Source organism: Saccopteryx bilineata, chromosome 3 (genome assembly GCF_036850765.1).
Source record: "Saccopteryx bilineata isolate mSacBil1 chromosome 3, mSacBil1_pri_phased_curated, whole genome shotgun sequence".
NCBI lineage: Eukaryota > Metazoa > Chordata > Mammalia > Chiroptera > Emballonuridae > Saccopteryx > Saccopteryx bilineata.
The window spans coordinates 56618923-56643377 of NC_089492.1; the positions used below are offsets into that span (position 1 = coordinate 56618923).

Sequence of the window (24455 nt, forward strand, 5' to 3'; positions counted from 1 at the left end):
GTTAGAAATAACCATTGTTCTTCCTTTAGATTAATACCAGGTGACTGAGAAAATAGAGTGCGTACATGCAGTTCTGAATATATCTTTACCAAACATTTAGAAACCATAAAAACACCATGAATCCTAAGGCTCACAAGTCTGTGTATCTATTCTAAATGTGCTTTAAATAGAGCAAAATGGTTACTATGTATCAGAGCCATCTGTGGCTCAGAGACCTAATATTCCCTTACTTGTTTTTTTCGCCTGCTTATTATCGGTTTTGATCATTAGCATTTCTACTATGTGATAGACTAGAAAAGAGGACAAAAGTTCAAATTAGTTCATTTTTTCTGGCTACTAATGATCTGGTTTCATATTTGATTAGGAAGCGGTTTGAATGAAATTAGAGATGTCAGTTATTCATGCTGCCTCTGATTTTTGATTCCAGGAAAAATGAGAATTAGTGAGCTCTGCAAAAAATAGATGGATTATATTTCTCTGAAGTATGTAGTTTAAGTTCACCTTGTCATAAATAGTTTCACAATGCTTCATATATTTTGTACACTATTTCACTGTCTATGAGAATTCAGTAGGAATATATATTAACCTAATTCTCCACATACTATGCAAGCAAATTCTGACAACTTAATGTTTTTGAAATAGTTGAAAATCTGGAAGTAGCTGAACTGTCTGAGCCAAATAAAAATATAAAAGCAGACACAGCATCTCAATTCTGAAGCAATTCGGTTTTATAGCTGGCAAGGACCTGAACAGTTTCACCCCCACCCGCAACTCCTGCATAATTAACATGTTATACTCAGTATTTGGCAATTTAATGTTCCTCAGGAAATTTTCCTTTGTGTTCAGTCAATAACAGAATAGGAAAATCAATTCAGTTCAGTTTAGTTCAATTAAACAGACAGCACCTGTGTGCCCCCCATGGTCTCAGTGCCTGGGGAGCAGTCCTTGCTATTTCTTATAATTAATCAGTTCCCCTCACTGGTTCCAATTCCTTTATCTGTGCTCTCTATGGTAGACTTTCCGCTCCTGCTACAATCTGGGCTGACTCACCTTCCCGTTTGTCCTTTCAGCTTTTCTAGCACTTGTGTTCATAGCTCCCTGTGTTCTTGACCTGTTGTTCTGTATCCTGCCTCTATCCTGACTGATGTATGAGGGGAGATAACAATACCATCAGTTAACGACAGGTGGTAGTAATGAGAATTTAGGAGCCTAGAAGATAGCCAAGTAGAGTCAAGAACAGAGTATCTATTTCTTGCTTTTAATTTTCAAACGCTTGCAGTCTGTTTATTACATACATTCTGTACAATACAATATGATGTCCCAGCAATGTCAAATTGCTATAAAAGTTTCTAAATACAGTTTTCCAATTTCTAGATTCATCTTGTCCTGGAACAGTAACAATTCATCCACCACTGCTGGTCCACAGGCAGTCCTTTGAGTAGCACTAGTTTAGTCAGAGGCTAGAAAAAAGAAACTTCTATGAGATGAAAAAATGAGGTTGGAGTTAGAGATCAAAATCCTGGAGTCCTTTGTAAATCTGTGGCAGTTGGAAACATGGAATTAGAAAAAAAAAAACTCACAGCGAGAGCACATGGGCAGAAATAGAAGCAGGCTGAGGGCAGAATGTCAGAGATCACTGGACAGTGGCCAATAACAAGCAGAAAGTGAAGGTGGAAAACAGAGAGGCCAGAATCAGAGAAAGACACATAGGCTCTGCAGCCTGTCATTTGGGTCCATTGAGGTGGGCACCTTGCCCTGTATGCCTTAAAGAGGCACCTAGCACAGTGTACGCTGCTGATAAAGGCAGGCTGCAATGGATTAAATGTTTGTGTACCCCCAAATTCATATACTGAAATCCTACCCCAAAATGATGTTAGTAGGTGAGGTCTTTGGAGGTGATTAGGTCTTGAGGGTGAGACCCTCATGAATGGGATTAGTGCCCTCATAAAAAGAGATCTTCACAGAGCTCCCTGCTCCCTTCCACTTTCTGCCATGGGAAGACACCGTGAGAAGACGGCCATCTATGATCAACCAAGAAGCAGGCTCTCACCAGACACGGAATCTCCCAGCACCTTAATCTTGTACTTCCAAGCCAACAAACATCTGTAGTTTATAAGCCAGCCAGTCTACGGTATTTATATTATCACAGCTCAAACCAAGACACAGGCCCAGAAAACTATTACATATTTTAGAAAGAATTACATCAAAACAGTTAACATAAAGGATTTGGAGTAATTTGAAAAACTCAGTCGCAGAGAACACTGCCTTATTTGACAACTATGTGAAACAACAACGTCATCTAATAGAATTTTCTGCTGTGATGGAAATGTTTTTTTATTCATCCTATCTAACAGGGATTAGCCACATGTGTCTATTGAGAACTTGAAAAGTGGCTAGTGTGACTGAGACACTGAAGTCTTCATCGTATTTAATTTTAATTTACTTAAATATAAATAGCCACATGTGACTAGGGACTATCTTACTGGATAGATGGTTCATATGACTCATAGGCAGATCTGGTTTAGAGTAAAAGCTAGGCTTTGAGTTCATATGGATCAGCCTTTAAACCTCTACTTACAAAGTTTATGACCTTAGATTGTCACTCACCCTCCCTGGTACTGAGCTTCTTGTTCATAAAATGAGGGTTATAATATTTATGTCTAGGGCCTTTGTGTGATGACTAAAAATTAGGCATGTAAATTGCCTAATGCAGACCAATAAATGATAGTTATTACTTAATCTATTATTTAATGTTAAATTATGTAGGTCACTGTTCATGAACATAATTCAGTTTTTTTGATTCCTGTGATCATCACCATGAACATGTAAGAATCTATAAAATATGCAATAAGCGATAACCTGTAGGAATGTCACTGCTGCTGGAGTAGACGCTGTGTGGCTTTCCATAGTAACTTGCAATGTTTTCTAGTTAGTGATTCCCTTAAGTGGGCCTTGCTGTGAGCGGTTCTTTCCCATTGTAATTGTTTCTGGCAAATTCTTCCCCCTCTTCCTAATGAGAATTCCTCAGTGCTTCTTCTATAACTTCCAAAGAAGAGAATGCTGTTCAGGGAAATAACACATTGAGCTGATTCAATTATTAACTTTAATTACATATACAATTCTGTCACTGGAGTCTGATCAGAGGTTTTCTCAAGTCTTTTTCTGTGGAATTAAGAGCACAGATTCATAGACTTTATTTACTTTAACCCTAGCTGATCATCAAAATATCTGGGGGGGGGAGCTTTTTTAAAATTTTAATGAGGTGATTAATAAATCAGGGTACATATTTTCATAGAAAACATCTCCAGGTTATTTTGACATTTAATTACATTGCATACTCATCACCCAAAGTCAAATTGTCTTCCGTCACCTTCTATCTGATTCTCTTTGTGTCCCTCCCCTCCCTCCTCTCCCTCCCTCTCCCCCCCTTTGGTAACCACCACACTCTTGTCCATGTCTCTTAGTCTAATTTTTATGTCCCACCCATGTATGGAATCATGCAGTTCTTAGTTTTTTCTGATTTACTTATTTCACTCCATATGTTATCAAGATCCATCCATGTTGTTGTAAACGAACTGATGTCATCATTTCTTACGGCTGAGTAGTATTCCATAGTATATATGTACCACATCTTCTTTATCTAGTCATCTATTGAAAGGATTTTTGGTTGTTTCCATGTCTTGGCCACTGTGAACAATGCTGCAGTGTTCTTGAATAGGAAGAATAAATATAATTAAAATGACTATATTATCCAAAGCAATATACAAATTCAATGCAATTGCCATCAAAATTCCAATGACATTTTTTAAAGAAATGGAACAAAAAATCATCAGATTTATATGGAACTATAAAAAACCCCAAATAGCCAAAGCAATCCTAAGGAAAAAGAAAGAAGCTGGGGGCATTACAATACCTGACTTCAAATTATATTATAGAGCCACGACAATCAAAACAGCATGGTGTTGGCAGAAAAATAGACACTCAGACCAGTGGAACAGAATAGAAAGCCCAGAAATAAAACCACATATATATGGTCAAATAATTTTTGATAAAGGGGCCAACAATACACAATGGAGAAAAGAAAGCCTCTTCAACAAATGGTGCTGGGAAAACTGGAAAGCCACATGCAAAAGAATGAAACTTGACTTCAGTTTGTCCCCTTGTACTAAAATTAATTCAAAATGGATCAAAGACCTAAATATAAGACCAGAAACAATAAAGTACATAGGTACTAAACTCATGGACCTTGGTTTTAAAGAATATTTTATGAATTTGACTCCAAAGGCAAGGGCAGTGAAGGTAAAGATAAATGAATGGGACTATATCAGACTAAGAAGCTTTTGCACAGCAAGAGAAACTGACAACAAAACAAACAGCCAACTAAAAGGGGGACTTTTAAAAACAATGTTTATTTTTCTTCCTGTCCTCCTTGGAGACCTGACGTTGTCAGGCGCACTCGAGGCAATTCCATTTCCTGGCTTGAAAACCCCAGTGAATGCCGTGTTTCCAGGGTGAGTTCCAGAAAGGTAGGCTTGTCTGACCAAGGTTAACTGAGAGACTGCTATATCACTCTTGGGTAAGGAAATGGCAGGCATCACATGGATCCAGCACATGACTGTTGGGGAACTCCAAATATTTTACTAAAATTTTCCCTGAGGAATTACAGCCAGTTACTTGAACAAGTGTCATTCAAAGTTGGGCTTAGATTCCAGAACTAATTTTTCTTTAGTTTGTCCCCCTAAGCTAACCTGTCATGTTTCTGGAGATGGTTCATCTCCTTATACTGTTGTTTATGAGGCTCAGATTTGTTTATATTATTCAGCTCATAGGCTTTTTAATACATGAAATTTTACTAATGCTGACACAATAAGTGCATACCTGTCTGAAAAAAGACTAGTGAAAACTCTGAGCTTGTCTCCTACTTTGCCATACAAAACCACGCCCGCAAAGCAAGGCTCAGAGCGTCTGTTGGGCCCACTCCAGTGAAACCAACACTCCCACTATTCGATGACCTGCGAGTGTGGTTAAGCAACACATGGAGTGCTGTTTAGATGTGTGTTAGGAAACTGTCAAATATTGTTACATACTTTTAGGGACAAAAATATCTGTGAAAAGAAAAGAATTCCAAGCATAGGCTTAAATAGCCCACTTCTTCTGAACAATACTCAACACAAAATTCCAGCACAAAAACCAATTTTAACAATTCCTGAAAGTCTGTTTCAGGCTATACAGTTTTTAGTCCAGATAAGAGAAAATATCTTATGTTAGCAAATATTAGAAATTGTGAAGGCACACTTGACTGGAGTAATTGATATGATAAATTTACTGGGATGTTCTACATCAAACATTTTATTCTCTCTTTGGTTCTCTAAGTACATCTTTTATTAATTTTGAGTTCTGGCGAAGGCAATGTGAAAATGTTAACTTTACTCTGGGCAATAGTAATATCCTAAATGAGAACTTTAATCCTATTAAAAGTTAGGGCTTCCTACTAAGTGACCTCCTTGTCACATACTTTAAGGATGAAGAAGTCATTTAAATGATAGAGAAGCTAGAAATTATTTCTGATTTTCAGAGCATGGCTCAGGTGGGAGTCTTTTCTGGCTTTATAAGAGCGTATTTTGGAAAGAAACCTAACTCAAATAGCATAAGCTAGAAAGATTTATCGGTGCATTTTCTCAGAAGTCCAGGGGTTTTGACTGGTTTCAGAGATGGCTGCCTTGAGGGGCTCATTAATGCCATCAGTGCTCTTTCTGTCTCTATTGCTCAGTTGGCTTTCTTCTCCTTCGCCTTTCTTCTCCAGCAGGCTACCTCCAGCTGCCGCAGACTTACATGGCATGGTGTCAGAAGCTGCCATATCAGTTCAGAAAAAAGAAGCCTCATTTTCCCTACTTAGGGCCCAGGACACAAGATGCACTCTAATTGGCTGGCCTGAGTCACATGCCCCTGCAATGGCAGGGGAGGTTTATCACACCCAATAGGAGGGAGCAATTCCCAAAAGGAAGAGGTTGGGGCAAAGAATTCTGAAAAGAGTAGCCTATTTTGTTGTAAGAGACATTGATTCCATTTACTATCAGAATGATAAAAAAAAAAAACCCAAAACAAACAAACATTGATTCCGCTGTTACACAACTGTCAGAATTAATGGAGTCCACCACGTAACTATGATCACACGGAATACCTTAGTGTGCTTAGTATGCTAGAGGAAAATTCCATTTAAAACTCAGTATCACGTTACTTTCTTAAAATGGTTGTATTGTAGATAGCCAAAGATTTATCATGCAAATCTGATTTTTATTTCTTTGATAATTTCAGAACTAGCATGAAACAAAGTCACACAATCCAAATTATAGATGATCTTTCTGAGAAAATGGGATAAATGCAATTGTATTTCAAATATTCTAAAGGTATAAAATAAATCTTGCTAAATATTTTAGAGGAGTAATTATGTTGTGAGTTCCTTTCATCCAATCATTTTGATAAATATGGATTTCATCTTTCAGAGTTTCCAGTAGCAAAAATTATACTAGAATGTGTTTAGTCTTTCTAAAATAGCAAAACCCTCTAAAAACCAACTAAGTTATTAAGCAAATCTAAAGAAAAACCATAACCAAACCATACATTATGAGGTGAATAATGATGAGCTCCAAAACGTTTACTTGATTTTGAAACATCAATGGCCCATACTCTAGGGGCAGTACAGCCATCGGGCATCGGATATTTTTCTATATTCCTTACTAGAGTATTAAAAATGCCTTCAGAAATTAAGTCTACAAATAACTAAGATGGCCCATTTACGTGTATGAAAGTTAGTCAGCAGAAAACATTGTCAGACACCGAAGATCATCTGGATGAGTTGACTACCTGGTGAGGTTATCACAGCCACAAAACAGGCTCAGGTCTGATCTTCCTGGCAGCTGAGATTCTTCTCAGGGTGGGAATGGGCCTCGGGGGTACTGGAGGGGTTTGGAAGTGGGGCGGGTGGAAGTTGGCGGGAGGAGTTTGGAGATGTAAGTAGAATGGAGGGATCTGGAGCTGGGATTGAGGGGAGGGATGGAGATAGAGGAGGGCAGGGCTGGAAGTAGGGATGCGGGGGTGGGGGCAGTGGGAAGGAGAGGAGGTAGAGACGGGATGGAAGTGGGGCGGGGCGCTCCGGGGGCGTGCACTCTGCACAGGGACACGCGCTCTGGGCCACAGCAACTCACTTCAAGTTCCCTCCCTCGCTCTTCGGCGAAGCCTGCCTGAGTCCTCCCACTCGGTGCAGACCGAACCATCGCAGTCTCAGCTAGCCGGGGCCCTCCACGGGCGCGCGTCCTGGGCCCGCTCGGCTGGTGCAGTCCGCTCTTTTCCCGTGGCCCCACGGAGGTGGCGGCGAGGACTTGGCTACCCCTGCGGCCGAAGCTCGGTCCTCCAGAGGCGCGGGCGGCCCGGATCCCGTCCCTTGCGCGTCCCGACTCTCCCTCCCCGCCGTCCCTGCGAACCTGGCGCCCGGCGCGGGTTGCACCGCCCGGGACCGGGGAGCGCGGCCGAGGTAAGGCTGGGCCGGGAGCCGGGTCGGGGGGCCGCGGCGCGCCCAGACCGCGGACAATGCTGGAGCCGCGCGCGGCCGGTGGGTAGCCAGGTCCGCCCCTGGAGCCGACCCACACCCAGCCTGGGTCTCCGACCAGCCCGGCCTCCGGCCGCGCTGGCCCAGAAGGACCCCGGCCGGCTTTCTGGGCCGCGAGGGGACGCGCGGCGCTGCTGCGCGTCCCGGGCTCGGCGAGGAGGAGGCCGGGCAGGGGCCCCGGGAGCGGTGCCGGGGCAAGCTGGCCGCCCTGCGGAGGGAGCCGTGGGCTCTGAAAGCGCGCCGGCTGGTTGCTGCTGGAGAAGTGGGGTTGGCGAGGGACGGGGACTCCACTCAGCCTGCTCTTCTGGGAAGGTCTCTAACCTCGGGGGCTGTATACTTATGGGGGTGCCACTATCTCCTGATCGCTGGCTGGGAGTTCTTGTAATAATGCAGATTTAGAGGCTCTGAAAGTTTCTTTTTGGTAACCCCCGCCATCTCCAGCCTTGATATCAATTGTCTCTACTTTCTTTGAAAGCATACAAATTTGAATTAGAATTTAATTTTCCTTGGCTCGCTCGTGTCCCCATCACCCAGCGGAGCTCATAACTTGGCAACAAAGCGCGCGCGGGCTGTGGGAAGCCCTGCTGCCTGCTCCCAGCCTCTCGCCTCGGACTATCGGTAGAACAGGAGCTACAGGGTAAATGGCAGTGACAGTTCTCCCTCTCGGAGGGCTTGTGGGAGGGAGTGAGGGAGGTGGAAAGAACTTTGCTGTATGCTTAAATTACTCTGGAAGGGGGAAAGAAAACACCTGGTGCCTGGCTCTTTAACCCTTTCAAGTTGGTATTCTGATCTGGGCCACCAAAATGAGCAGGCTTTCTTTTCAGCCTAAGATAAGGAAAAATCAGGGTATTTCCTCCCAGCCTGGTCCTGTGCAAAATCTGGCACAGATCCGTGACAGTGCATGGCTCGCATTGTAAGCATTACAAACTGGTTTATTTTGTGAAGGGGAATATGCTAGTAGAATAAGCATTTTTGCAATATAAATGACTTCCATTTTCTTAATTTCTCTTCTTGGCATTGAAGATATTTACACCCCCCACCCCACCCCAGTTTACACTTAGGGTCATTCCATGGGAAATACCTGCTTTAACTTGTACAAGACCCCTGATCTTCAGATGAGCTATTTATTAAGCATGGTTATTTTAATAGAAGGGCAAGTTAACGGCTAGCCTAAATCCTTTGTCCCATTGATTTACCCTATGGTATTTAATCTGTGGTGTTAGTATAGGTTATACAATAGTAAAATCACAATTTGAACAGGAAAATGGTGATGCACTATCAACCTGATAATCTGTAAAAAGGCTCTGACACTAGTGCCTGGAACATAGTGCGAGGTAAGTGTCAGCTAGTTTTATTTTTAATGTTTAAATTTTAATATCATCCCATGTATTTTTTTTATGTTTGGAAAATGGATATTTTTGTTTTTCAATCCCATATCTTTTAAATTATGGTCCCATTGAAGCATGTGGTTTAATTTTAGATCAGAACTGAGGTTGGATTGTTGTTTTGCTTATGACTGATAAGCTGTTCTGTGTATTCTTTATGCACGATAAGAGCTGATTTAGTAAATCTTATGTAGCAGATCTGTAAGGGCCAGAACATAGCCCTGAACCCAGTCATATCCAGGTAGATTTCAATATAAGGAGACCTGTTAATAAAGATAATATAATTTTCCTAGGGGCTTAATTGTGGAAGGAGAAATCTAGACTTGAGGAGAAACCTGGGCTATCCACCCCACCCCCAAACCCTCTTGTTCTCTAGGTTAGAATAATACTTCCAATTCTTAGTTGCAAGAACTCTGTTGGCACAGCAGTTAACTGTTAAAAGGTAATAAAAGATAAATACATACACTGTATATATATCAACCAGAGCATGTAATTCTTATTCATGCTTTAAAATCTTTATAGCAGGATTTGTACCCTATCTAAGAAAAATTAAAATGAGTTGCTTGCTCTGAGTCAGTAACCAAAAGATTATGTTTGCTGCCTAGGTATTAGAAAAGATTATCAGGAGTGTACTTTCATTTTGAACACCCCCCCCCCCCCCATTTAACTGCGAAGTGCTGTTGGCGCCCTGTGGCAGTAGATGGTGCTGTGGATAATGCTGGGGCAGGAGGCATGTGGTGCTCAAGAATTGGAGGGATTACCTTGGCAACCCAATCACTTGTCATCTCCCCCAAATTGCTCTCACGCCACAGATAGCATCTAACAGTCTTTTTTGGAGTAAACTTGTAAAAAGTTTTTCCTTTGTGTTTTCAACTTTTTAAGACTGCTTACTGGACTGTATTTTTCTCTTTGTAATCAATTACTTGTCAAAATATTATTTAGTCAACTATATCCTTACTCTTATTTTCCCACAATAGAGTTATCATTCTGAGTCCAGAGGATCCCCAGCTAACCTGGACTTATTTTTGTTCCAATACTTCTAAGAGGGAGAAACAAATGATAAACCTACTGCATCATGACTAAATTCAAATTACTTTTTAGGGTGAATTCCCATTTTCGGATTTTTATCATTTTTCTGACTCCCGGCATGATGCAATAAGGATTGATATTCAGGATGAAGACTGAACCTCTGCAAGGCTGTGACTCATCCAAGAAACATACATTCATTTTCTTTAGTCCAGCACCTCGGTAGAAAGTGAATACACTATGAACAAGGGTTTTCTGGATTATAATCAGAGTTACCTCTTCAAGCCAGGGTTGGGACTGGCCTAATCCTAGGCAGTCAACGCTGCATTCTCTTTACTCCTCTAATGCAGGATGGCTGTTGCTGTTATCTCCTTTCTGCAGGTGAGGTCAAGTGACTAGGCTGAGTCATGTAGCTAATAAGTAGCAAGGTTGCAATTTTAACCCAGGGGTGTGTGTTCCTCCGAAGCCCATGTAGCTTTTTCACTATGACATGTGAGAAAAGCTATGGTTTGCACTTTCAGAAGGTGTTCACCGCATTTTTGAGGGATTTGATACCAACCAGTCTCTTCTTCATAACTCAGTGACAAGCTTTGAAATTCCTGGGTAGTATTTGGTCATTAAAGAGTTCAAAACGGGAGAAATGGAGCTCTTTTTAATTTTCAGAGAAAACCTAAGATTTCACAATACCTTGTTAAAGATTGCTTATTGTAGAAGGGTTGAAGAGAAGGATGGCAGGTTTAACTTCTTTGAACTATGTAAGGCCGTGGCAAATGGCTTAGATTATGAAATAATGATGTCGGGTCTGTTTTTGGCTTGTTGCTCAGGTGATCTGGTGAAAGTCCTACCCCTCCTATACCTCGTTTTTAAATTGATTTTTTTTTTTGAGGGGAGAGATCAATTTGTTGTCCCATTAACTGCTGTATTCATTGGTTGATTCTTACTGCTCTGACCAGGGCTCGAGCCTCAGCCTTGGAGTATTGTATTGGGATAAAATGGTAACCAGCAGAGCTACCTGGCCAGGGCTTATCCTGTCTTTAAACCAGGTTTTGTTTTGTTTTTGGATGATCTTTTGTGATACAAAATTAATAAACTGAAATCATGTATATTCCTATTTTGATACCTTAGGGTTTTTTTCCTACTTGTGAGAAGTATGATTTTTTACATTTTTAACATTTTACAGTTGGAGTCTCATAAGGAAAATCACATTAAGAGCACAACATTCAAAGATATGAGCCTTGTTTTAATCTGTTTTGTTTTGTTTTTAGGGAACTTGAGTAGATGAAGCAAATTCTTTTTTCTGTGTGTTTGGTGATAAAAATAGAAAACAGGTAGATGATTCAACAATTTTACACTGGTTTGAAGCTGAGGTTTTTAGGTTGTAAACACTTTAGAGAGAAGTTCAAAAGTGAATCCTAAGCTAAAGGAAGCAAAATATAATTTGGCAGACAGGTTTTCAGAAGAATTATAAGAATTCTGTGGTGTGTTTTGTCTGTCAGAGTGAGATCAATGGGTTTTTAGATTGCCCAGTTCCAGATAGAGCTTTTAAAAATATAATTCAGAAGCATATGGGAAATTTTTGAGTGGTTATGTTGTAATCCAAAGCATTTTTTCTTCATAGTCCCATTAAAAGTTTATCTTTTTAGGAGAAATCATAGGTAAGTTTCAGAATTATCATTCTTTTATTTATTCTTTTCTCTTTTTTAGCTTTTTCTTCTTTTCCAAACGAGAGGAGGAAAGACAGAGAGACTTCCGCATGTGCCCGCACCGGGATCCATCCAGTGACCCCTGTCTGGGGCCCTTTGCTCAAATCAACTGAGCTATTCTCAGTGCCTGGGGCCAGCACCTAGGGAAAATGCTCAGACCAACCAAGCCACTGGCTACAGAAGAGGAAGAGGGAGAGAATGGGGAGAGGGAGAGGAATAAAGCAGATGGTCAGTTCTCATATGTGCCCTGACTGGGAATCAAACTTGGGGTGTCCATATGCTGGGCTAATGCTCTAACCACTGAGTCAAACGGCCAGAATGATCATTCTTGCTAGCAATTTTTCTGTCCCAATGACTGGACTAATAAAAAGAAAGAAGTTATGTGAAAGAATATTGTTTAGTATTTCTTCTATTATGACTATTATATTAAACAGATATTGATAGAGGGTTCATTATATGCCAGGTACATACAGTGTGTCCGTAAAGTCATGGTGCACTTTTGACTGGTCACAGGAAAGATAAAAGACGATAGAAATGTGAAATCTGCACCAAATAAAAGGAAAATTCTCCCAGTTTCATACCTATTCAGAGCAGTTCGATGTGGGCTCACACACAGATTTTTTAGGGCTCCTTAGGTAGCTATCCCATATAGCCTCTACAGACTCGTCACTGACTGATGGCCTACTAGAACGGGGTTTCTCCACCAAACTGCCGGTTTCCTTCAACTGTTTATCCCACCAAGTAATGTTATTCCTATGTGGTGGCGCTTCATTATAAACGTGCCGATATTCACGTTGCACTTTGGTCACGGATTCGAATTTAGCGAGCCATAGAACACACTGAACTTTCCTCTGTACCGTCCACATCTCGAGTGGCATAGTCGTGGGCTGCTCCGCTGTATACACTGTGCATGCACACATGCTGCCACATCATCCTACAGAAACTGGGAGGGTTTTCCTTTTGTTTGGTGCAGATTTCACATTTCTATCATCTTTTGTTGCTTTCCTGTGACTAGTCAAAAGTGCACCATGGCTTTACGAACACACTGTAGATAGCAGTGACCAGGATAGACCAGGTCCTTGCCTCATTGAAGATTTACTGAAGTTAGGGGAAAAAGATAATAAAATCAATAGATAAATGGCAAGCTGATTTATCACAGTCATAAGTGCAGCCAGGGATAAGGGTGACATTCCCTCTGGGTTGGGTGGTTTGAGAAGTCCTTATGGAGAATATTTAAGCTGGTCTTTAAGTGAAAAAAATGAGACACTGGAAGTGTTCTGTGCAGAGAGGGCAGCATGTGTAAAGGCCCTGAGGCAGGTAGAACCTTCCTTTATGAAGGGCAGGAGACAATAGCAGAGGAATCAAATCAGCAGGGCTTTGTAGCCCATGGGAATTTCTGTTTATTTTAAATGTAGTGGGAACTACTGGAGGGTGTGATATGAAGAGGGTCAGGCTATAATGTTCAGAATTGACAGCTCAATTCGCTACTTTGTAGAGAATGGATTAATGGGAAAGACTGGAAGTAGGGAGCTGGTTAGGAAGCTGTTGTGACAACCAATGCCAGTTGGGCTGGAAGGGATGCAGAGGACATGGAGGGAACCCGATGTTTGCGGGAGTCTTGTATATCTGCTAACCTCACAGCATTTATCTTAAGATGCATCGTTATTATAATATATACAGGCACTCCCCAGCTTATGAGCGAAGCAGGTTTTATAGATTCGGTCTTAAGTTGAATTTGTATGTAAGTTGGAACAGGTACATTTACCTGTTAAATGCAAATTAGATGTTTGTCTTAGCATAGAATTTATTATCTTTCTGTGCATTTGAATACTTAAACATTTTTCAATCTACAGAACCTATCCTGTTCATAACCTGGGACTGCCTGTATACCACTAAGAAAGAAATATCAACTGATGGTCCATGTTGTCAATTCAACACTAACAGAAATCTGAGCAGTTAGGGGTGCAGTGAAGATGGAAACTGTTCAGTGCAGATAGCTCAATTGTGATGCAGCACAGCTATGAGATAGCTCAGTTATGATACAACACAGCTGTGAGGCGCCCCTCAGGTGAGTTGGCCCTTAGGCAAGGTGGCCATCAGATGAGGCCCTCTCCAGCTAGACAGCTCTGCTCCAGTCCAGTCCGCTAATGCTCTACTCTACTCTAGCGAGATGTCTTTGGTGTTTCAGTTGAACCAGGGAAATAGTCTTGTCTTTGGTGGAAAGTCAAAGTGTGCTGTCTGAGCCAGAGGTGAGCTGACTTCTATAGAGAGACGTCCCGCCCTGAGCCAGGATGCCCTGCTCCTGCCTCAGCCTGCAGGAGCACGGTGCAGGTGGGCAGTGCAGTGCCAGGGCGGGGGACAGCCAGTTTAGTGCAAGCTGCTCCCTAAAGCATGGCTTGTGGGACAGGCGCCTGTTTAGAAACTGCTGCTAGGCTCTGTTTTTAAATTAAAGCCCAGTTAGCCACCAGGGCCCTTCTTGGTAGATATCTTCTTTCTCGGGGTTGACAGAAAATGTATTGGCAGTTAAGCTATGACACACCACCCATTGTGATTCAATACCTGATTTCAGGTATTAAAGCAGGAAAATAGATGTGTCTTAAAATCAGTGAAGTATGGTATATTCTGGAGATCAAACTGAGAGGGCTTGCCAACTTGTATTTTATTTATTTTTTATTTTTTTATTATTAAGTGAGAAGTGGGGAGGCAGAGAGAGACTCCTGCATGAGCCTGACCAGGATCCACCTGGCAAGCCCTACCAGGCGATACTGTGCCTGGCTGGGCCACAGCTCCATTGTTCAGCAATAAGGTATTTTAGCACCTGAGGCCTAGGCCATGGAGCCATCCTCAGTGCCCAGGGCCAACTTTGCTCAAACCATTCAAGCCATGGCTACGGGAGGAAAAGAGAGAAAGAGAGATGGGATGGGGAGGAGAAGCAGATGCCCTGACTGGCGATCAAACCTGGGACTTCCACATGCCAGGTTGACACTCTACCACTGAGCCAACTGGCCAGGGCCATTTAATTTCTATTTGTATCTGAACAATACAAGTTATATCCTGTTACAGTAGTTCTTCCTTATCCTAGGGGCATATGTTCTAAGACTCTCAGTGGATACCTTAAAAGTTGGGTAGTTCTACCCCCTGTATATCCTTTTTTCCTTACCCATCCATACCTGTGGTAACGTTTAATTTACAGATTAGATGATTTCACAGGACATTATTCTCACTGGGGAGATGCTGCACAAAGGGTCCTGCGTGGGATGGAGTGGGACAGCGTGAGGTTTCAACCCTGTTACTCAGAAAGGTGTCCAACTTAACACTGGGAAACAGAGAGTTTGCCAGTTGAGTCTGTCTGGGTACGAAGATGAGCTCTGTGTGAAGTTGAGAAAGTTCCTGAGGCCTATGGATCCTCGGTTTCCTGATCTGTAAAACGGGGATGACTACAGTACCTTCTTTATAGGATTATTACAAGGGCTAATAAGTAAGCAAAATATATCTCGTAGGTGTCCTGTGTTGCCCCATTTGTCTTTCATATTCTCATCATACCGCTCACAGGGCGAGAGTCGCTCTTTTGGAGACTCACCTGACCCCTGAAGCTAAAGTAGCCCCTTTTCCGGTCACTGGGTCCCATCATCCTGTTTTATTTTTAATTTTTTTACAGAGGCAGAGATAGACAGGGACAGACAGACAGGAATGGAGAGAGATGAGAAGCATCAATCATCAGTTTCTCGTTGCGCGATGCGACTTCTTAGTTGTTCATTGATTGCTTTCTCACATGTGCCTTGACCGTGGGCCTTCAGCAGACTGAGTAACCCCCTGCTGGAGCCAGCGACCTTGGGTCCAAGCTGGTGAGCTCTTTGCTCAAGCCAGATGAGCCCGCGCTCAAGCTGGCGACCTCGGGGTCTCGAACCTGGGTCCTTCCGCATCCCATTCCGACGCTCTATCCACTGCGCCACCACCTGGTCAGGCTCCTGTTTTATTTTGCACATAGCCCTCACTCCTAACTGAAATTGTGTAAGTTGTCTACATGTTGGAAGTACATTTCTCCAAGTTGAAAGGGACTCTATGATGTAAACTGCTGTATCTGCAGTGCAATGAACAGTGTCAGGCCACAGCACAGGGATTAATATGTATTTATTAATGGGGTGTGAGGATGACACTGGTGATTGTGAGGACCAAGCAGGGAAGTTCTCCAAACTTTGTTTTCTGTGCTTTGTGATGACTGGCTTTCCTGTTGACTGACACAGACACACACACACACACAGAGGCACACACATGCATACACACACACCTGAGGTCTGGTAAGCAGGTCTGGACTGGCTTTCCCATTCACACACACACACACACACACACACCCGAGGTCCACTGAGCAGGTTCTGAGCAGTCTTTGGTGGGGGGAGGAGTGATAGAGGAAAGAAAGAATTTATATTTAGAAACATGTGTTTCTTGGAGTAGTTGCCCTGGCATTTCAGAAGGGGTCAGTCACTTGCTTTGTCTTCAGACTGTCACCTGAGGCCTACCCAATGCCCGAGACACCAGCTTAGAGGCACCTAACTGCTTCTATAAAAGCCACGAGAGTGCTCTTTTATGGATTCTTGGCCAAGAGTTTGCTTAAAGGCTTTAATCACTAAAAAAAATAGAAGACTGGATAAAGAAGATGTGGCACATATACACCCTGGTATACTATTCAGCCATAAGAAATGATGACATTGGATCACAACAAAATTGTGGAATCTTGATAACATTATACGTAGTGAAATAAGTAAATCAGAAAAAAACAAGAACTGCAGGATTCTACACATTGGTGGGACATAAAAATGAGACTAAGAGACATGGACAAGAGTGTGGTGGTTACGAGGGGGGGCAGGGGGAGGGAAGGAAGGAGAGGGGGAGGGGGAGGGGCATAAAGAAAACTAGACAGAAGGTGACGGAGGACAATCTGACTTTGGGTGATGGGTATGCAACATAATTGAATGACAAGATAACCTGGACATGTTTGTTTTGAATATATGTACCCTGATTTATTGATGTCACCCCATTAAAATTAATAAAAATTTATTTATTAAAAAATAAAAAATAAATAAAAATAAAAAAACTCATAAATTTTATTAAAATTTTATTATAAAATTAAAAAAAAAAAGCCACGAGAGTAAATGTGGTAGGAAAGTGTACCCACTGTAAAAGTAACCAATGCTTGTCAGAATGCGCTGGCCACTACAGAAGCCAGCACTGAACTTGGAGCCACAGCTGTAGCCTAATGAACCTGCTCACCCAGCACTCTGGACTGCAGGTTATTCATCTGGTTTCCAAGTTATATTATGTTACTTATAATACCACATCTTGTAATAATGACTTTTGTTGATGCATTGATTTTGATGTTTCTTGTTTTTTTCAAAAGGAAATCATACCCATTTTAGAAATAAGAATATTTATAGATTATTTTCCAGGTTTTTAATTTTTTTGCTTGTTGGAGTAAAAGTGAATAAATGTAAAGACTTATTTTCAAATTCTTAGAGCTGTTAGTTCACAATCATAAATGCATGTACACATACTTATTGACACATATGTGAAATCTATTGGTCGTCCTACTTTTCCGGGCTACCATTTCCGCTCATGGTCACAAAGAGACACTTGGAAATTGGGAACTCAACAGTGTTGAGAAATACCAGTGGATCCTGACAGCACGTCTGTGTTTTGACTACACAGTTAGAACAAGATGAATTGGGAGGCTATTTGTACACTTGACAGTGAATTGGAGATTTTTAAAATCCTGTATAATCTGTTGCTGGCCTGTATTCATTCAAATGATCATTCATTGGAATGTTGTGATTTTTAAGAATCAAATGTTTTTCTTCCCAGTAAGTTTTATTCTTGTTTAGTGACCATGAGAGAAGGAGAGAAATCATTGTGTTGGTTTTGAATATGACTAGTCATGGGTGATCTTCATAGCTTTTGTAGATTTTGTTCTAAAATGCATCCTGCACCCGGCGCATGATTGTGAACCTTTTTGTAAAGTTTTAGCCAGAGTGGTCACATCTTAAAAGGGATAGACTGACAATACAGTAACTGAGCTCTTGCAATCAATGAAGATTGTATTTTTTCTAATTCTTGTTAGGGAACTTATATATATAGTTCTTATAAGGAGACCATTATTGTCATATAAATTTATGTTTTGTGGGAAATACTATTTTAGGTAGTGCCAAAGGAAATTTGTGATCAGCTCATATTGTTTAGAAATTGGTTTTAACTTTCCTTAGAGGTGATAGGAGTCCCACATACATCATGTAGTTTGTGTTTGTGAGTATGTGTGTGTGTGAGTGATGTTTTAGTGTGTGTGCGCATGTGTGTGCTTGTGTATGTGTGAGTTTATGTGTACATGAGTGTGTAGTGTGTGTGTTAGTGCAGTGTGTGTGCAGTGTATGTGAGAGTTGGTGTGTGTGCGCTTGCATGTGAGTGAGTGTGTGAGCATGTATGTGCGCGAAGGCCCAGGGTTCAGTATGAGCTTTGCAGGAACCATGCTTCCCCATCAGAGGCGGCTCTGCCCCTGCCCCAGAGCAGCCGGATCAGCTCCTGTGGCCTGATTCACTTATCTGATTTCTCCTGCAGGTATTTTTCCTTTCAGAATACACTAGCACTGCCCTGGCCGGTTGGCTCAGCGGTAGAGCGTCGGCCTAGCGTGCGGAGAACCCGGGTTCGATTCCCGGCCAGGGCACACAGGAGAAGCGCCCATTTGCTTCTCCACCCCTCCGCCGCGCTTTCCTCTCTGTCTCTCTCGTCCCCTCCCGCAGCCAAGGCTCCATTGGAGCAAAGATGGCCCGGGCGCTGGGGATGGCTCTGTGGCCTCTGCCCCAGGCGCTAGAGTGGCTCTGGTCGCAACATGGCGACGCCCAGGATGGGCAGAGCGTCGCCCCTGGTGGGCGTGCCGGGTGGATCCCGGTCGGGCGCATGCGGGAGTCTGTCTGACTGTCTCTCCCTGTTTCCAGCTTCAGAAAAATTAAAAAAAAAAAAAAAAAAAAAAGAATACACTAGCACAGGACTAATTCCCCACTGCTACTTGCACATGCCTCTTCCAGAGTAATTTCAGAGTGAACCAGTCAGCTGTTGAGAGGCTCTGTCTGTTCTTTGGACCTTTCCCAAAAAGTGGTTAGGCCCTGTGAGTTTGTGATAAAGAGACCACATCACAAAGCCTTTTAATTCAGCATAGAAGACATTATCAAATGTCTTTGTACATTTTGTATCTGAAATATTTTAATATCTTCATTTAAATTTGGATTTTTTATTTTACAAGATGGTATTTATTATTCACAAATACCAGAAAACAGAACCAATGGAATCTCAGTCTCGATATCTCTCTGTCTTGCTCCCTCTCCCTCCCTTTTCCTCTCTTTTTCCCTTACCCTGCTCTATCTGCATCGCTATCTCTATTTCAAGGAAATTTATTATAAGGAATTGGCTCATGCAATTATGGAGGCTGAGAAGTCTCACAATCTGCTATCTGCAAGCTGGGAACTCAGGAGAACTAATGGTGTAGGTTCCAGTCTGAGGGAAGGAGAAAACCAACCAGGCAGAGATCAGATTCTCCCCTCTTCCCTATGCGTGCAGGCCCCCGACAGACTAGATGCGGTCCAGTGCATGTGGGAGCACACTCTGCTTTACTCAGTCCACCAAGGCCCCCGACAGACTAGATGCGGCCCAGTGCATGTGGGAGCGCACTCTGCTTTACTCAGTCCACCAAGGCCCCCGACAGACTAGATGCGGTCCAGTGCATGTGGGAGCACACTCTGCTTTACTCAGTCCACCAAGGCCCCCGACAGACTAGATGCGGCCCAGTGCATGTGGGAGCACACTCTGCTTTACTCAGTCTACCAGGTCAGAGGTGGAGTTCATCCAGAAATACCGTCCCAGATACACCCAGAAAAATGTTTGACCAAATATCTGAGCAGCCCTGTGGTCCAGTCAAATTTATGCATAAAATTAATCATCACACACTTGTAGTATACTCAATATTTCAGGAAAAATTTTTTTTTGCTAAATTCTTTTATTTTTGTTTAAATGTTCACTTCAATTTTAATTCTTGAAGAACAGCCTTGACAACATATGTCACACTCATTATAAGAAACAAATAGTTACATCAAAAATTATTAATATAGAATGACAGAAAATACGTTTTGGAACCAGAAAAAAAATACAAAACAGATATAGATATATAGACACAGGACAATTTTTTATAGTTATTTGAAAAATGTTATTTCCTCTTATTCTTGTTCCTGTTTTTATGTGCATGTGATGTTTAATTTTTGCCAAAAAAGAAATTAAAGACTAATCTCTTACAAAATGAATAACAGTGTTTGGGGATGCATGTTTTTTTGTTTGTTTTTTGTTGTTGTTGTTTTTGACAGAGACAGAGTGTCAGAAATAGGGACAGATAGGGACAGACAGACAGGAATGGAGAGAGATGAGAATCATCAGTTCTTTTTTTTTTTTTTTTCTGTATTTTTCTGAAGCCAGAAATGGGGAGAGACAGTCAGACAGACTCCCGCATGCGCCCAACCAGGATCTACCTGGCATGCCCACCGGGGGGCGACGCTCTGCCCACCAGGGGGCAATGCTCTACCCCTCCCGGGCGTCACTCTGTTGCGACCAGAGCCACTCTAGAGCCTGGGGCAGAGGCCAAGGAGCCATCCCCAGCACTCGGGCCATCTTTGCTCCGGTGGAGCCTAGGCTGCGGGAGGGGAAGAGAGAGACAGAGAGGAAGGAGAGGGGGAGGGGTGGAGAAGCAGATGGGCACTTCTCCTGTGTACCCTGGCCAGGAATCGAACCCGGGACTTCTGCACACCAGGCCGACGCTCTACCACTGAGCCAACCGGCCAGGGCCGAGAATCATCAGTTCTTCATTGTGACTCCATAGTTGTTTGCTGATTGCTTTCTCAAATGTGCCTTGATTAGGGGCTCTAGCAGAGTGAGTGCTCCTTGCTCAATTCAGTGACCTTGGGCTCAAGCCAGCGACCATGGGGTCATATCTGTGATCCAATGCTCAAGCCAGTGATCCTGCGCTTAAGCTGGTGAGTCCATGCTCAGGCTGGTGACCTCGGGGTTTCAAATCTGGGTCCTCTGGGTCCTGATCTGACACTCTATCCACTGTGCCACTGCCTGGTCAGGAGGTGCATGTATGTTTTTGAAATCATTTTGTAAAAACACTGTTATCCAAGCCTGTTTAAGTGATCTAACTCCTAGAACTGGGGGACAGGTAACCACTGCTCAGTCCTGCTCTTCAAAGAGGCTTTCTCAGAAGTGTTAGCAACAGTACACCTTTGCCTTCCTGACCAACGCTCCCTTCATTGAGTCAGTTGACTGCTGTATTTTATGATGCATGCTTGGTTTTGTGACTCTGTCTTTAGTGAGACAGTGTGTTCGTCCACAGAAGTACTCTCTATGCAAGGAAAACAGTGCTGTCTCCTCCCTGCTCTGTGTAGGCTTTGCATAGTGTGGGTAGAGATGGTGTTCTTGACCATAACTGTGATGGGCTAGCTCTCCATTTTATAGTCTCTCCCACACAATTTATGTTCAGAATTAAAGTAGTAGTAGTTACTTTGTATAATTATGTCCGATTTACAATTTTCACTCTTTATTTATTTTTTTTATAAGTGAGAGAAAGGGAGAGAGTGTGACAGACTCTTGCATGTGCATCTACCGAGATCCACCTGGCGATCCCCATCTGGGGCCAATGCTGGAATCAGTGAGCTGTCTTCATTGTCTGAGGCTGACACTTGGACCAGTTGAGCCACTGGCTGTGAGAGGCGAAGAGAAAAGGAGAGGGAGGGGAAGAGAAACAGGTGGTTGCTTCTCATGTGTGCCCTGACCGGGGGGGGATCCAACCTGAGACTTCCAAATGCCAGGTCAATGCTTTATCCACTGAGCCAACTGTCCAGGGCCTACAGTTTTCACTCTTATCTGATCTTCATATTTCAACCAGTTAGGGAAATGTTTTGAATCTTGAGAACATACATTTTCTGGTTTCAACAGATCTATAACACATCAACTGTACACTATATTGTGTATTCACCACCCTGAGTCAAGTCTCCATCCATCACCATTTATCCCCCAATACCCTCCTCAACCTTTCCCAACCCTGCCCCTGACAGCTGTCAACTTGCTTTCTGTCTATGAGTCTATCTCTGTTTTGCTTATTTTGTTAGATTCAACATATGAGTGAAATCATATAGTACTTGTCTTTCTCTGACTGGCTTATTTCACTTAGCCTAATGCTATCTACATCCATCCATGCTGTTAAAAGGGTAAGATTTCCTTCTTTTTCATGGCCAAGTAGTATTCCATTGTGTATATGTACCACACCTTTTTTATCCACTCATCCACTGATGGACACTTGAGCTGCTTCCAAATCTTAGATATTGTAAATAACGCTGCAGTGAATATAGGGGTGCATTTATGATTTCAAATCAATGTTTTGGGTTCTTTGGATAAATTCCCAGGAGTGGAATTGCTGGGTCTTAAGGCATTTCCACTTTTAATTTTTTGAGGTAATTCTATATTGCCTCCCACAGTCGCTGCACCAATCTGCATTCCTACCAATATTGCATGAAAGTTCTCTTTTCTCTACATCTTCTCCGACACTTGTTTGTGAATATATTGACGAGCGCCATTCTGACAAGTGTGAGGTGATATCTCATTGTGGTTTTAATTTGCATTTATCTGATGATTAGTGACATTGAGTATCTTATAAGTCTATGTCCATCTGTATGTCCTCTTTGGAAAAGTGTGTAATTGGGTCCTTTGCTCATTTTTTAATTGGCTTATTATTTTTAATGGAATTTTATTGGGGTGACACTGGGTAACATAATTATACAGGTCTCAGGTGCCCAGTCCTATACAACACATCTCTGTATATCATATTGTGTGTTCACCCTCCTGGGTCAGGTCTCCTTCCATCGCCGTTTATACCCCCGTCACCTCCCGCACCTGCCCTCTCCAGGCAGTTACCACACTGTTGTTTGTGTTCATGAGTTTGTTTGTTGTCCTTTGTTGCTCTGTCTCTCTACCTCCCTCACTCAACAGCCCCACTCTGAAAGCTGTTACTTTTTGGCCCCTCTACCCTCCCTTTGAACAAAAAGTAATACAAAAAGAATATTATGTTGGAAGGTATTTTTTCTTGCATTTTGATACATATAGCAGCAGAACTATAAGAACTTTTTTCTACTAAAGAAAGGGTAAGTCCTTCAGTTTTATTTATTTATTTATTTTTTATTTATTTGTTTAGAGAGGAGGGGGGAGATAGTGAGAGAGAGAGAGAGAGAGAAAGAGAGAAGGGGGAGAAGCAGGAAGCATCAACTCCCATATGTGCCTTGACCAGGCAAGCCAGGGTTTTGAACTGGCAACCTCAGTGTTTCCAGGTTGACGCTTTATCCACTGCACCACCACAGGTCAGGCAAAAGGGTAAATCCTTCAAATCTAAATTAGCAAAGAAAGTAACAACTGTAGTCTACGCTCCTAGATTTTTAATAGATTATTAGTTGATGCTTGTGACAGTGTAGGACTCATGAAAAGCTTGCTTTTGAAGAAGACTGAGTTCTTCCCCCTACATCTGAGTTGAGGCTAACACCAGAAATGCTCCCTTTGAACTGGAAAGGCCTCCTGATTGACAGCAGAAGAAGGGCCCATACTCATAAGCCAGCACTACTGCCAGTGGATGCCCAGCAGCTATCAGCATGATACTGAAATTAGGACCTTAATTCCCTTCGATATCCCCACCTCCTGGGTTTCCCCCTCTATCTGACCCTGCTCTGCATTCCTGGTGCATCTGAGTTTGGGATTTTGTCATCTTTTGTTTTCTGTCTGGCCTCCCAGCCTCAGCCTTCTTCCCTTCCCTCTCTCTATTGCCCTGCCCCCAGAGGGAGCTGATACTGGTCTGTCACATTGCTCAGTTGCTCCAAGCCCTGACTTATGTCTGGAACAAAGTCGTGTTAACATGCTGGTCCAGGTCCTCCCTGACTTGGCCTCCATGAACCTCTGGCCGCTTTCCTGGGCAGGCCCTGCCTTTGCATCTGCTGTGTCCTCTGCTTAAACTGCTCATCTGCCTCTTTCTGCTTCATGCCATCTTCATTATTCTAAAAGGTTTCTATCATGTCTCCTCTCTATTTTCCTTACCCTTCTGTGATCTGAATAAAAAGAACAGAAGAAATAATCGCATCTCTTATGCTTAGGTAGTGAATGAAAAGGTGTGAAAGTGTATCTCTGCCTTATCATATCCATAAGACTTGAGAGGGTCATAAATCATATTCGTAAGCACAGCTTCTTATGAATATCGGCTTCAGTCTGAAACCGCTCTGCTACTCTGAGAGTAGTTTACATTTTGAGATTGAGGTGAGTAATCTCTTAGTTGCTAAAGTAATTTGCAGATGTAATCAAGATACCACTATTGATAATATCCTGAGAGATTATGTTGAAGAAAAGAGGTGCCAGAGTCAAGATAAATACCCTGATTATTCAGAAAGTGCTGTCCAGTGTGGCGACACTGGCCACAAGTGGCTACTGAGCACTGGATGTGCAGCTGATGTGAATTGAGATGTCCTATAAAGTAAAATATATACAAGATTTTGAGGATTTAGTTTGAAAAAGGGATATAAAATAACAATATTTTTTATGTTACATGTTAAAACAATAGTACTGTATTTTGGATTTTTTTGCTAAATATATTATCAAAATTAATTTCACCAGATTCTT

The 24455-nt window shown here is 42.3% G+C and overlaps 1 protein-coding gene across 6 annotated transcripts in view; it reads left to right on the top strand.

The window, feature by feature from the left end:
• The first annotated feature begins 7180 nt into the window (after window positions 1–7180).
• The window catches only part of FAM110B (family with sequence similarity 110 member B), a 161578-nt gene continuing 144303 nt past the window's right edge, over window positions 7181–24455 (top strand). For 4 of the 6 annotated variants that reach the window (XM_066266161.1, XM_066266163.1, XM_066266160.1 and 1 more), the window contains exon 1: window positions 7181–7531. The gene's annotated coding sequence lies outside the window, so the exon portion shown is untranslated. The other 2 variants (XM_066266164.1, XM_066266165.1) reach the window with 2 other exon arrangements.